General features: G+C 36.6%; 2 protein-coding genes across 2 annotated transcripts in view; one reads left to right on the forward strand and one right to left on the reverse strand.

Annotated features, from left to right (window-relative positions):
• LOC127866621 (cytochrome c oxidase assembly protein COX18, mitochondrial-like) overlaps positions 1–14,195 on the forward strand; it is a 284,996-nt gene that overhangs the window by 205,443 nt on the left and 65,358 nt on the right. The window lies entirely within an intron of this gene.
• Positions 1–14,195, reverse strand: part of LOC127866616 (uncharacterized) — a 45,133-nt gene that overhangs the window by 12,205 nt on the left and 18,733 nt on the right. The window lies entirely within an intron of this gene.

Genomic DNA, 14,195 nt, shown 5'->3' on the forward strand with positions numbered 1-14,195 from the left:
ATATATAAAACCAATCTTTTCACCAAGTTTCATGATAATTGGGCAAAAAATGTGACTTTACAAGCTTTTTTTTACTATATAAATATAAGAAAACTGCACCCCTCCCGGGCAGCCATGTTATTCAACTGACCGGAACCATTTTCCAACTCAACTCTCATATCAAGGAAACAAAAGTTTTGACCAAATTTCATGAAAATTGGGCAAAAAATGTGACTTCTAAGAGTTTTCACATGTTTTCACTATATACATATAGAGACTAGAGCTTTGTCACACACTTGACGTATATCCCCACATGCCGCATTGACACAGACTATTTTGCATGCTGTCTTCACAAAACAAGAGAATCTAAATGGTGATTTTTAAGAATTATTATGCCATTATTATTTATGGCCATTTTGACCTTTGAACTCTTTAATTCTTTCGCATGACACGCTGTCCAATGACTATGAAAAAAATTAATTTACAGAGTCATTTTAAAATCTCACAATGAATGACATAGTTATGGCCCGGACAAGCTCATTTATGGCCATTTTGCACTTTTGAACTCCAAGTGCGACCTTGACCTTGAAGATATCAACGTAATTCTTTCGCAAGACACATTGTCCAATGGTTGTGAACAAATGTACCAAATAATTTTAAAATCTCACAATGAATGACATAGTTATGGCCTGGACATGATCATTTACGGCCATTTTTGACCTTTGAACTCTCAGAGTGACCTTGACCTTGGAGATATAGACGTAATTCTTTCGCGCGACACACCATTCAATAATGGTGAACAAATGTACCAAATGCTTTTAAAATCTCACAATGAATGACATAGTTACGACCCGGACAAGCTCATTTATGGCCATTTTTGACCTTTTAACTCAAAGTTTGACCTTGCCAGGGTTTTAATTTTTTTGGGTGCAATTTTTGGCAGTTCAGAAAGCAAAGGCGGATGCGAACGTTTGGATGGTTTGACGTCGTCATATTCAACTTTATAGTTCATGCACAAAGCAAAGAACCAGTATGAAAAGCAGATTCGAATGAGGAAGTATGACGTAGTTCACATATAGCCGGGGTTACAGTAAAAATCATCTTTTGCGTTCCAATAAAATACCGAAAAATTTGGATCTTGTTAAGTATTGACAAGTAACTGTCCGATTTTGATTTTCTTGAGAATCAATGCACTTTTTTAGATGCAGATATTTTTGTCACATGCGCTTTTGGTAATTTTAATTCGCAAATAACGCAAAACACACATGAAAAATTATCACTGGTTATGGCCCGGACAAGCTTATTTATGGCCATTTTTGACCTTTGAACTTAAAGTGTGACCTTGACCTTGGAGATATCAACGTAATTCTTTCGCGCGACACACTGTCCAATGATGATGAGTAAATGTGTCAAATGATTTTAAAATCTCGCAATGAATGACATACTTATTGCCCGGACAAGCTCATTTATGGCCATTTTTGATCTTTAAACTCAAAGTGTGACCTTGACCTTTGAGATATCGACATAATTCTTTCGCATGACATACCGTCCAATGATGGGGAACAAATTTGCCAAATGATTTTACAATCTCACAATAAATGATAAAGTTATGACCTGGACATGCATTAGACCTTCCTTTGAAATCAGAGTGTGATCTTGACCTTGGAGATATCGACGAAATTCTTTCGCGCGACACACCGTTTAATGATGGTGAACAAATTTGCCAAATAATTTTTAAATCTCACAATAAATATAAAGTTATGGCCTGGACATGTATTTGACCTTTGAACTCCAAGTGTGACCTTGACCTTTGAGATGTTGACGAACTTTTTTCACACGACACACCGTCCCATGATGGTGAACAAATGTACCAAGTTATTTTAAAACCTAGCGATAAATGACATAGTTATGGTCCGGACAAACTTTTGGTTTAAAACACACTTAGTGACCCAGTGACCTAGTTTTTCACATGGCATGACCCATATTCTAACTTGACCTATACATCATCTAGATACAACTTGTGACCAAATTTGGTGAAGATCTGATGAAATTTTGGGACAGACAGACAGACCGACAGACAAAGTGCCTCCTATATAGCCCCCATTACCAATGGTAATGGGAGTATAAAAAATGCCCCGCCCACTGGCGGCCATGTTTTTTCACCGATCTAGACCATTTTCGAACTCGTCCAACATATCAACAAGAGGGCCATGATGGCCTTTATCGCTCCACTGTTTTTTCTTTACGAAAAAAACGTGCAATGCGCATGGGTTAAAATGTACTCAAGCATGTGACTTTCTCTTTCTATCCCTCGTCCCACTGGGGATTTAAAGTTGGAAGGGTGAGCAGTTTTATGTATGGAAAAAGTTACTACCATGTTAACTAAACAGACTTAAAAGCCCGGGAATTGTTGCACAGGTCCTTTGCTTATAACGTAGGTACATTTATCTCTCCTAAAAATATTGTCGTTCTTTCTATTTCACATATTTTGAGATTCTGAAGATCAAATCTACGCGTTTGATTTGAAACAGATTCACAAGACCCATAGGAATCAAAATGCCTTAACCCTTTACCAAACGACACATTTTGGACTTTCCCAATTTGAAAGCGGTTGCAGACGTCAATTAAATTAAAATGAAATATGAAGGAAATGATCAGGTAGGGTAGAAATAATTGTGATAAAAGGAGAAATTGCTCATCAACCCACACATCCCTAAGACCAATAGGCCTGAGAATATTATGATAATCTAAAGATTATTATTTTTTATTTATAAATGTATTTAATCAAGTAATACATTTGACTTATAAGATCAATTTATAACTTAAATTAAGAAAATTATAAAATATATATGGATTGTTGAGCAATTGACAATCATATCCACAATTCATGAGTCATGATTCACAAATGGAACAATGAATCATTAGTTATTAAAAAGCAGCATATACGATAGTTAAGAACATTGCACATCATTAATTTCAACACCTTCTCTTGGATACAAAGTTTGAGTTTACTGTGCAGTATCATATATTGACTTTTCTTGAAATAATTATGTTCATGGAAGTTGTGTTCTTAAATCAATAATATATTATTAAACTGGTTTTAACACTACAAAAAAGACATGAAATAAACATTTCATTCAAAATATTTTCATCCGGATATATGGTCACTTTCGACACATATTTAAATAAAACCCGACTTTTTTCAGTCTGTTAGAAAAACATTCATAACACATGTTCTTACTTCAATGCCTTTGTAAGCAGTCACCATCTGACCTAAAATGGCACTAAATGACAGGGTTTTATCTCATGTTTACAAGATGTTGATGTTGTTGTTGGTCACAGCCAAACGGCCACAGTAATCTCCACTGGTAAACGTCATATGTTCAGTTTTGTGACCCCCGGGGCCGGGTCAAATTTGAGCCCAGGGGAATAATTTGAACAAATTTGGTAGAGGACTATTAGATATCACTACATACCAAATTTAGTAGCCCTAGGCTCTATAATTAAGAACAAGAAGATTTTTAAAGTTTGTACAAAATAGGCCTTATTTAAGCATATGTTCATTTTTGTGACCCCTGGGGCAAGGTCAAATTTGTTCCCAGGTGCATAATTTGAACAAACTAAATAGAGAACTATTATATGTCACTACCTACCAAATTTGGTCGAAATAGGCCCAATGGTTATGGACAAGAAGATTTTTATAGTTTGCACAAAATGGGCCCAATATAAGCATATGTTCAATTTTGTGACCCCTGGGGAACGGTCAAATTTGATCCCAGGGCCTTAATTTGAACAAACTTGGTAGAGGACAATAAGATGTCATCACATACCAAATTTGGTAGCCCTATGCCATACGGTTACGGTTATGGACAAGAAGATTTTTAAAGTTTGCACAAAATAGGCCTTATATACCGTATACGTGAGCTTATAAGACGCCCTCGCATATAAGACGCACCCCGACTTCGGACTTTATAATGGGTGGATTTGAGACTGACCCGCGTGTAAGACGCGGTCAAAATTTGCCGTATTCATCGGCCAGAAAATAGCCGAATGTTAAAGAAAATCATCAATTAGTAAAACATTGAGAATTTTTCAAACTCGCGCTGCATACAATTAGTAATTCACGCAAGTCTGAAAAATAAAACAATCAAACAACAAAGTAAATAATATTTGTTTATTTTATGATATATTAGTGGGTTTTAATTTATTTTCAAGTATTATTCATGCAATAAAAATAATTATCAAATTGACAAAATTTCTAACAATTGTGTATTAATCATTTGCCCTAACAATTGCAAACATATTACGTTCGTAATATCAATGCACAAGCAAAATTGATCGTGTCAGTCATCTTAATTGTATTGTTTGACAGGTATTGAAATCTAATAGGCAGATATTTTGAAAGCGTTTAGTTTTATTACCTAGATTATGCAAATTTTACGCCCATTGTCTATCAACAATAGGTAGCGCCTACTTTCATAAAATTAGCCAATCGCGTGATAGAGTGATAGACTCCGAAGCGCAGATCGAAATCACGTGTCAAGAAGAAAGCCATATGCGGATAATTGCATGCGGTCGCTCTTTGCTCCCGTCGTTGTTGGCCACTAATAAATAATGTGTCATCGGCATTAGTGGGTCGTCTGAATAAACGTGTTTATTTAAAAATTGACAGTTGCAAACTGGTAACTTATTTCAGAGGATACCCTAATTGCCAATTATGTCTTAATTGAAAATTAACGACGTGGAAAAAAGACGATCAGGTGATATAAACTTGTCAAATAGCATTTGTAATCGGCAGCATGTTTATTAAACAATTGACAGTTTCAAACTGAGAATTGATTTTGCTGTTGTTTCAAGCATGTTGGCATCGTGTTGCCGCTTACACACGTATACTATAATGGCCAATTTATATGGCATTTAACGACGTCGCGCGCAGACAATCAGGTGATAAAAACTTTTCAAGAATAATCACGGACAATTTAACGTCTTACGCCCCAAAAATAACAAACTTCAAATTAAAAATAATAGACAACAAAATCAGTAACAATACATTTTATTACAAATAAATCAGTAACTGAACATAGCGTTCCGATACACGGTACGGGCCAATACAGACTTAAGAGAAAATGCAAATGGCTGCCGCGATGATTCAAAACAACTGACAAGTGTCCAACTTGGCTAGCATAAGCCCAGTAAACTCGATATTTTGAATTTTTTTGTTTATTTTCACCAGTATCTCGCTTATAAGATGCAACCCCAACTGTAACTTATTAATTTAAGTCTCAAAAATGCGTCTTATAAGCGCACCTATACGGTAAGCAAATTTTCGATTTTTTGACCCCCCAGGGCAGGGTCAAATTTGACCCCAGGGGCATAATTTGAACAAACTTGGTAGAAGACTATCATACCAAATTTGGTAGCCCTAGGCCCAATGGTTATGGACAAGAAGATTTTTAAAGTTTTCACAAAATAGGCCTTATATTAGCAAATTTTCAATTTTTTGACCGCCCGAGGCAGGATCAAATTTGACCCCAGGGGCATAATTTGAACAAACTTGGTAGAGGACTATAAGATGTCACTACATACCAAATTTGGTAGCCCTTGGTCCAATGGTTATGGACAGTTAGATTTTTAAAGTTTTCACAAAATAGGCCTTATATTAGCAAATTTTCAATTTTTTGACCGCCCGAGGCAGGATCAAATTTGACCCCAGGGGCATAATTTGAACAAACTTGGTAGAGGACTATAAGAAGTCACTACATAGCAAATTTGGTAGCCCTAGGCCCAATGGTTATGGACAAGAAGATTTTTAAAGTTTGCACAAAATAGGCTTTATATAAGCAAATTTTCAATTTTTCAACCCCCCGGGGCAGGGTCAAATTTGACCACAGGGGCATAATTTGAACAAACTTGGTAGAGGACTATAAGATGTTACTACATAGCAAATTTGGTAGCCCTCGGCCCAATGGTTATGGGCAAGAAGATTTTTAAAGTTTGCACAATATAGGCCTTATATAAGCAAATTTTCAATTTTTTAACCCCCTGGGGCAGGGTCAAATTTGAGCCCAGCAGCATAATTTGAACAAACTTGGTAGAGGACTATAAGATGTCACTACATAGCAAATTTGGTAGCCCTAGGCCCAATGGTTATGGACAAGAAGATTTTTAAAGTTTGCACAAAATAGGCCTTATATAAGCAAATTTTCAATTTTTTAACCCCCCAGGGCATGGTCAAATTTGACCCCAGGGGCATAATTTGAACAAACTTAGTAGAGGACTATAAGATGTCACTACATACTAAATTTGGTAGCCCTACGCCCAATGGTTATGGACTAGAAGATTTTTAAAGTTTGCACAATATAGGCCTTATATAAGCAAATTTTCAATTTTTTGACTCCCCGGGGCAGGGTCAAATTTGACCCCAGGGGCATAATTTGAACAAATTTGGTAGAGGACTATAAGATGTCACTCCATACTAAATTTGGTAGCCCTAGGCCCAATGGTTATGGACAAGAAGATTTATAAAGTTTGCACAAAATAGGCCTTATATAAGCAAATTTTCGATTTTTTGACCCCCCCAGGACAGGGTAAAATTTGACCCCAGGGGCATAATTTGAACAAACTTGGTAGAAGACTATCATACCAAATTTGGTAGCCCTAGGCCCAATGGTTATGGACAAGAAGATTTTTAAAGTTTTCACAAAATAGGCCTTACATTAGCAAATTTTCAATTTTTTTACCCCCCCCGGGCAGGGTCAAATTTGACCCCAGGGGTATAATTTGAACAAATTTGAAAGAGATTCACCACATGAACATTCCTGAGAAATTTCATCAGAATTGGACCAGTAGTTTAGGAGAAGAGGATGTTTAAAGAAAAAGTTAACGCACGGACGCACTGACTCACACACGACACACACAGTACTATGACATAAGCCCCACTGGCCTTTGGCCAGTGGAGCTAATAAAACCAATGTTTTTATTAACTTTTATGTGATTGGGCCAAAATTGTGACTTCAAGGTTTCTGTTTCTGTTTACAAGGTTTCTCTATAGCCATATAACGAAAACTGCCCCGCCCACTGGCGGCCATATTTTTCAACGGACCAGAACCACTTTTGAACTCAAGCAACATATCATTAAGACAGACAAGACAAAGTTACATGAAGATTGGGCATTAAATGTGACTTCTACAGTGTTTACAAGCTTTTTCTTTTTTTTGACCTAGTGACCTAGTTTTTGACCCAGCATGACCCAGTTTTGAACCCAATCGAGATATCATTGGGACAAATCTTCTGACCAAGTTTCATGAAGATCGGACAATAAATGTGGCCTCTAGAGTGTTTAGGAACAAATGTGGACAGACGGACAACGGACAAAGACCGGTCACAAAAGCTCACCTGAGCAAAAAGGCGTGCTAAAAAAAACCTTCCAACCTCGAAAAGCAATTAACACATAAATGATACACACAACTATTGTTATTATGAAAACATTAATAATGAAAGGGGAGTAACTACTGCAAACTTGAATGAAATATTAAGAAGAGTTGTCTTGCATGTTACATGACCTTAATTCATGATTGTTTAAAAGCCTTTTTACTATATAAATATAAGAAAAACTGCCCCGTCCTCCTGGCATCCATGTTTTTCAACGGACCGGAACCATTTTCAAACTTAACTCGCGTATCTAGAAAACAAAAGTTCTGACAAAATTTCATGAATATTGGGCCAAAAATGTGACTTCTAGAGTGTTCCCATGTTTTCACTATAAACATATAGAGAAAAATGCCCCGCCCACTGGCGGCCATGTTTTTTCACTGATCTAGACCATTTTTGAACTCGTCCGAGAAATCAATAAAACCTTTGTTTTGACCAACTTTCATGATGATTGGGCAAAAATTGTGACTTCCAGAGTGTTTACAAGGTTTCTCTATAGCCAAATAAGGAAAATGCCCGCCCATTGGCGGCCATGTTTTTAAATGGACTGGAACCACTTTTGAACTCAACCAACATATCATTAAGACAAACATTTTGACAAAGTTACATGAAGATTGGGCATGAAATGTGACTTCTACAGTGTTTACAAGTTTTTTCTTTTTTTTGACCTTTTGACCTAGTTTTTGACCCGGAACGATCCAGTTTCAAACTCAACCGAGATTTCATTGGGACGAAGCTTCTGACCAAGTTTCATGAAGATCGGACAATAAATGTGGCCTCTAGTGTTTACCAACAAATGTTAACAGACAACGTACGACGGACAAAGACTGGTCACAAAAGCTCACATGAGCAATCAGGTGAGCTAAATAAATACAAATCTTTAACAGAACCCTTTACATTATTTTTTCAGTTTGACTAGATATTACTGATTAAAACATGGTATGCATGGAGATTTATGGGAAGTTTCAGGGGTGTCTCCAATACTAAAGTAAATAAAATTTCCTAGACAGCCGACAGCTTGACTAACTGTAACATCGGTTCTAATTTATTTTGGCCGACTAGGGCACAGACGATTTTTGGGTGGTCAACTTTTAACGATGTGGCTTAATCATACGAACCACAAATGAACTCATCGTACAGGTCCGCGAGAGTTAAAGTTTCTGCACATTTTGACACCCCGTACCAATCTTTTACGGTTGTAACGCTGTTTCTACACCTCATAATAAATAACACTTTGTTGTTGTTTTTGCTCGTTCACTTAAATTTCAGACGACGCTCGTGCCCTGTTAAAAATCAATAATTGTCTCGGAGACATTGAGCTGCCGATTCGCACTTCGCAATTTTCGTACTCATTCAGCCGTTTCGTCCTCAGTATTTTGCGGCTCAATTTTTTATGGATTTTTTTTTCAAAATAAAAACCATTCGGGCGGGACAATTTTCGATGGGTGGGCGGGGATGAGAATCTAGGAATTTATTTTCTATTGTCTTACCCACAGAACGGGTCCAATTTAACCCCAGGGAGATTATTTAAATAAACTTTGTAGAGAATCAACATATGATGTAACAAACCAACAAGAGTTCCGCGGTCTGAGACATATGCCCCCCAGACAGGGCTTCGAACTAGTGACCCAAATTTCAATAGAGGTTGTTCCCAGTGGGCATCCAACGTTGCTGCAACGTTGTATTTAGGTTGCATTCGAACGTTGCAGTTTGGTTGTACTAATGGTCTAAAAGAAAGTTTTCCCCGACGTTTTTTTCCAAACGTTGCTGCAACATTTTTTCCAAACGTTGCCGCAACGTTGTATTAAGGTTGCATTAAAACGCAGTATTTTTAAATTCTATTTTTTTAAATAATATAAAATTAAAAAACAAGAGGGCCATGATGGCCCTGAATCGCTCACCTGAGTAACCAAATACAATCCCAACCCAGATTTCATCAAGATAAACATCGTGACCAAATTTCATAAAGATTAGATGAAAACTGTGACCTCTATTGTCTACACAAGGCTTTTCTATTATTTGACCTAGTGACCTAGTTTTTGACCACAGGTGACCCAAATACATTCCCAACCCAGATTGCATCAAGATAAACATTCTGATCAAATTTTATAAAGATTGGATGAAAACTGTGACCTATATTGTCTACACAAGGTTTTTCTATTATTTGTCCTAGTGACCTAGTTTTTGACCCCAGATGACCCAAATACAATCCCAACCCAGAATTCATCAAGATAAACATTCTGGCCAAATTTCATAAAGATTGGATGAAAACTGTGACCTCTATTGTCTATACAAGGTTTTTCTATTATTTGACCTAGTGACCTAGTTTTTGAACTAGTGACCTAGGTTTTGACCCCAGATGACCCAAATACAATCCCAACCCAGATTTCATCAAGATAAACATTCTGACCAAATTTCATAAAGATTGGATGAAAACTGTGACCATTACTGTCTACACAAACAAATTGTTGACGGTTTTTCTATTATTTGAGCTAGTGACCAAGTTTTTGACCTCAGATGACCCAAATACAGGCCCAACCCAGATTTCATCATGATAAACATTCTGACCAAATTTCATAAAGATTGGATGAACACTGCGACCTCTATTGTCTACACAAGGTTTTTCTATTATTTGACCTATTTTTGACCTAGTGACCTAGTTTTTGACCTCAGATGACCCAAATACAGTCCCAACCCAGATTTCATCACGATAAACATTCTGACCAAATTTCATAAAGATTAGATGAACACTGCGACCTCTATTGTCTACAAAAGGTTTTTCTATTATTTGACCTAGTTTTTGACCTAGTGACCTAGTTTTTGACCCCAGATGATCCAAATACAATCCCAACCCAGATTTTATCAAGATAAACATTCTGACCAAATTTCATAAAGATTGGATGAACACTGCGACCTCTATTGTCTACACAAGGTTTTTCTATTATTTGACCTAGTTTTTGACCTAGTGACCTAGTTTTTGACCCCAGATAATCCAAATACAATCCCAACCCAGATTTTATCAAGATAAACATTCTGACCAAATTTCATAAAGAATGGATGAAAACTGTGACTTCTACTGTCTAAAAAAAGGTTTTTCTACTTTTTGACCTAGTTACCTAGTTTTTGACTCCAGATGACCCAAATACAATCCCAACCCAGATTTTATCAAGATAAACATTCTGACCAAATTTCATAAAGATTGGATGAAAACTGTGACCTCTACTGTCTACACAAGGTTTTTCTATTATTTGACCTAGTTTTTTACCCCAGATGACCCAAATACAATCCCAACCCAGATTTCCTCAAGATAAACATTCTGACCAAATTTCATAAAGATTGGATGAAAACTGCGACCTCTTTTGTCTACACAAGGTTTTTCTATTATTTGACCGATTATGTGACCTAGTTTTTTACCTAGTGACCTAGTTTTTGACCCCAGATAACCCAAATACAATCCCAACCCAGATTTTATCAAGATAAACATTCTGACCAAATTTCATAAAGATTGGATGAAAACTGTGACCTATACTGTCTACACAAACAAATTGTTGACGGACACACGCACTTCCATACGGACTCCAGACATCACAGGGTCACATAAGCTCACCATGTCACTTCTTGACAGGTGAGCTAAAAAAATTATTTACTGCCAACCGCTCTTTTGATAAGTATCGGCAGTTATGGACACTTTCGAGTTTGTTTCTTTGATGTCTATAGGGGAGTTAATGAAACGCTCCCTGAGTGGGAATCGAACCCACCAACTTCCGATCGCTAGGCAGACACCTCATCCACTACACCACAGCAACAATTGAAAGTTTCAGACAAAAATGTTGACTATTTATTTTTTGTTGAAACTTTGAAACTAGATTCTACCATTTTAATGCATAACACAACTTAAACAAAATATTTTATCCGGTGATTTTGATTTAAAGTTCATCTTTAGCATCTTTAAGTTTAAGCAACTGATCTGTAAAATTTAAAAAATTGAATTTCTAAAATTTACAAGAAATCTTATTTTCATTGATGCTATGCATGAACTGTATTATTATAAAGTACGATTCCTACTCGGGGAGCGTTTTATTATCTCCTCTTAAGACACCAAGTACTGGTTCTTTCTAGGAAACGGACTCGACAGTGTGCATATCTGCTGATAATACTCGAAAGAGCGGTTGGCAGTAAATAGTTTGTTTATTTATTTATTTTTATATTATAAAAAAAAAAAGAATTAAAAAACACTACGTTTGAATGCAACCTAAATACAACGTTGCAGCAACGTTTGTAAAAAAAATGTCGAGAAAACTTTCATATACACCATTGTGACAACCAAACTGCAATATTTGAATGCAACATACAACGTTGCAGCAACATTGGAAAAAAATGTCGGGAAAACTTTCATATACACCATTGTGACAACCAAACTGCAACGTTTGATGAAACGTCCGGGTAATGTTTTGTATGCAACATTGTGGCAACTTCGGTAATGGTTGCCAACGTTGCAACCTAAATATTACGTTGCAGCAGCGTTCGCACAACGTTTGATGCCTACTGGGCTACTGTCCAAGACCAATGCACACGTGAAGTATCAAGCCAATCATTCAATTCTTTAATGAGTTATTGATCAGAAACAATTTTCAAACTAATAATGACCGTGACCTTGACCTTTGACCTAGTGACCCCAATTTCAATAGGGGTCATCTACTGTCCAAGGCCAATTCACATGGGAAGTATCAAGCCAATAGGTTGATTTGTTGATGAGTTATTGATCAGAAATGATTTTACCACTTATTGTGACAGCGACCATGACCTTTGACATGGTGACCCAATTTCAATAGGGGTCATCTACTGTCCAATGCCAATGCACATGGGAAGTATCAAGCCAATCTGTCATTTTGTTGACGAGTTCTTGATCATAAAAGATTTTCATACTTAAAGTGATGTTGACCTTGACCTTTGACCAAGTGACCCCAATTCCAATAGGGGTCATCTATACTGTCCAAGGCCAATGCACATGTGAAGTATCAAGCCAATCTGGCAATTTGTTGATGAGTAATTGATCCCAAACAATTTTCACACAATTTTAATACATTTTATATTTGCATTGGCATTGTGCCTACCCCACATGCAAAAGCCCCCCCCCCCCCCATTGTCACGGTTGAATAGTTTTATCGTAATCTTGCACAGAATATAGTTAAATGATCATTTGTGCAATTTTAAATCAAAATCTTAACTCATTACTGAGATATGCAAGTTTGAAAAGTGTTGCGTTAGAAAAGTCTCCAAGTGTATACCCCCCTCTTCTTCGAAGGGGGGCATAAATATTAACCCCTGAATCAAGCAATCTGATAGAAGAACATTTAAAAGTGATATACTTAACAGGTCTATTTAACTTACGTTTCACCTGGCCCATTGTGATCACAGTAGCATGATTTCAACGAACTCAGAAGAGGACGTACCACAAGACAACTTAACACACCAAGTATTAAATCCCTAACACACATGGTGCAAGAAGAATTTAAAATATTTCATTGTTTAAATACATTGCAGATCTTAAGCTATATTGTCCTACATTTGCAATGTACCATAACAATTAAAAAACTTTAAATGAGGGTCACCCAAGGACATTTTTTCTGTGAAATGTCTTTAAAATCTTTCTGATGGTTAAGGAAAACTCATTTGAAGAAAAAAAATAAGGAACGTTTTTAAATAAAAGGACAATTACTTCCTGAAAAACAAGAAGTCCATGACGGCCCACCTTATTTTATGAACACCGAATCTGAGAACTTGACCTGATTGAAGGTACAAACTTAGTAGTAAAACATCAGGGTCGATCAAAATGAACATGAAATGGGTCCCATAGCATGACTGCCCCACATTACTCTGCTTTTGTCATGGTTGTCATCAGTGGTAAGCTGTATTAAAGTGATGAATGAACAAGAATTAGAGTTTGTCATGAATGATGAGTTAATTATATTAAAATATCATGTTAAAAGACAAAGTTAGAATCCAAATAAGCTGTTTATATAGCCAAAATTGATCTTTGAAATGTGACCTTTACCTTTGAGGAAGGGGGTAAAGTGTCACATGGAACATGTCTTCTTCTGATGAAGTGTATTTGTGACAAGTTGACAGGAATTTTTCAGTTGTGTTATGGCCTCATTCGACTTTTTACTTCAAAGTATGACCTTGACCTTGAGGTAGGGAGACAAGTCTGGTGCAGAACGTCATGATAATATTATCACATCATTATAGAATGCATGGATACAGCATGTTATGTATGATCAAATTCAGATAATTGGTTGCTGAAATTCTCATGAAGAAAATTAAGAATAAATTATAAATTTGCTAATAATGAATTGAATTTTAATAAGTTACTAAACAAGAATGTCATGGGCCCTTAGGCGCTCACCTGAGACCCAAAGGAACTAAACTACTGTGAAACCATTTATTTTTGTCAGCACGAAATTTCGTCCTTTTTAAAAAAATGACTATTTCGTCAGCAATTAAATTCGTCCATTTCTGGTTTTGAAAAAAAAAGCGTCCGATTGGTTTGTAATGTTTGTAATACATGTAATGCGCGGTTGCGAAAAATTCGTGCTGGGGAAAGAGGGGTGACACTTGGTAGTCACTTGCAGGAGGTGGGCCTTGTTTGGCATATGCCAATTAACAAGTCTGTTATTTCAGGTGATAGTAACTGTCCCTTATATTTTTAATAGTATTGTCTTTAATCCGGATTCGCCGCGTGTTGGCTGTATAATCTGCAACACCCCTGAAAAACACAATACGCA

This window comes from Dreissena polymorpha, chromosome 2, assembly GCF_020536995.1.
Source record: "Dreissena polymorpha isolate Duluth1 chromosome 2, UMN_Dpol_1.0, whole genome shotgun sequence".
In the NCBI taxonomy this organism is placed as follows: domain Eukaryota; kingdom Metazoa; phylum Mollusca; class Bivalvia; order Myida; family Dreissenidae; genus Dreissena; species Dreissena polymorpha.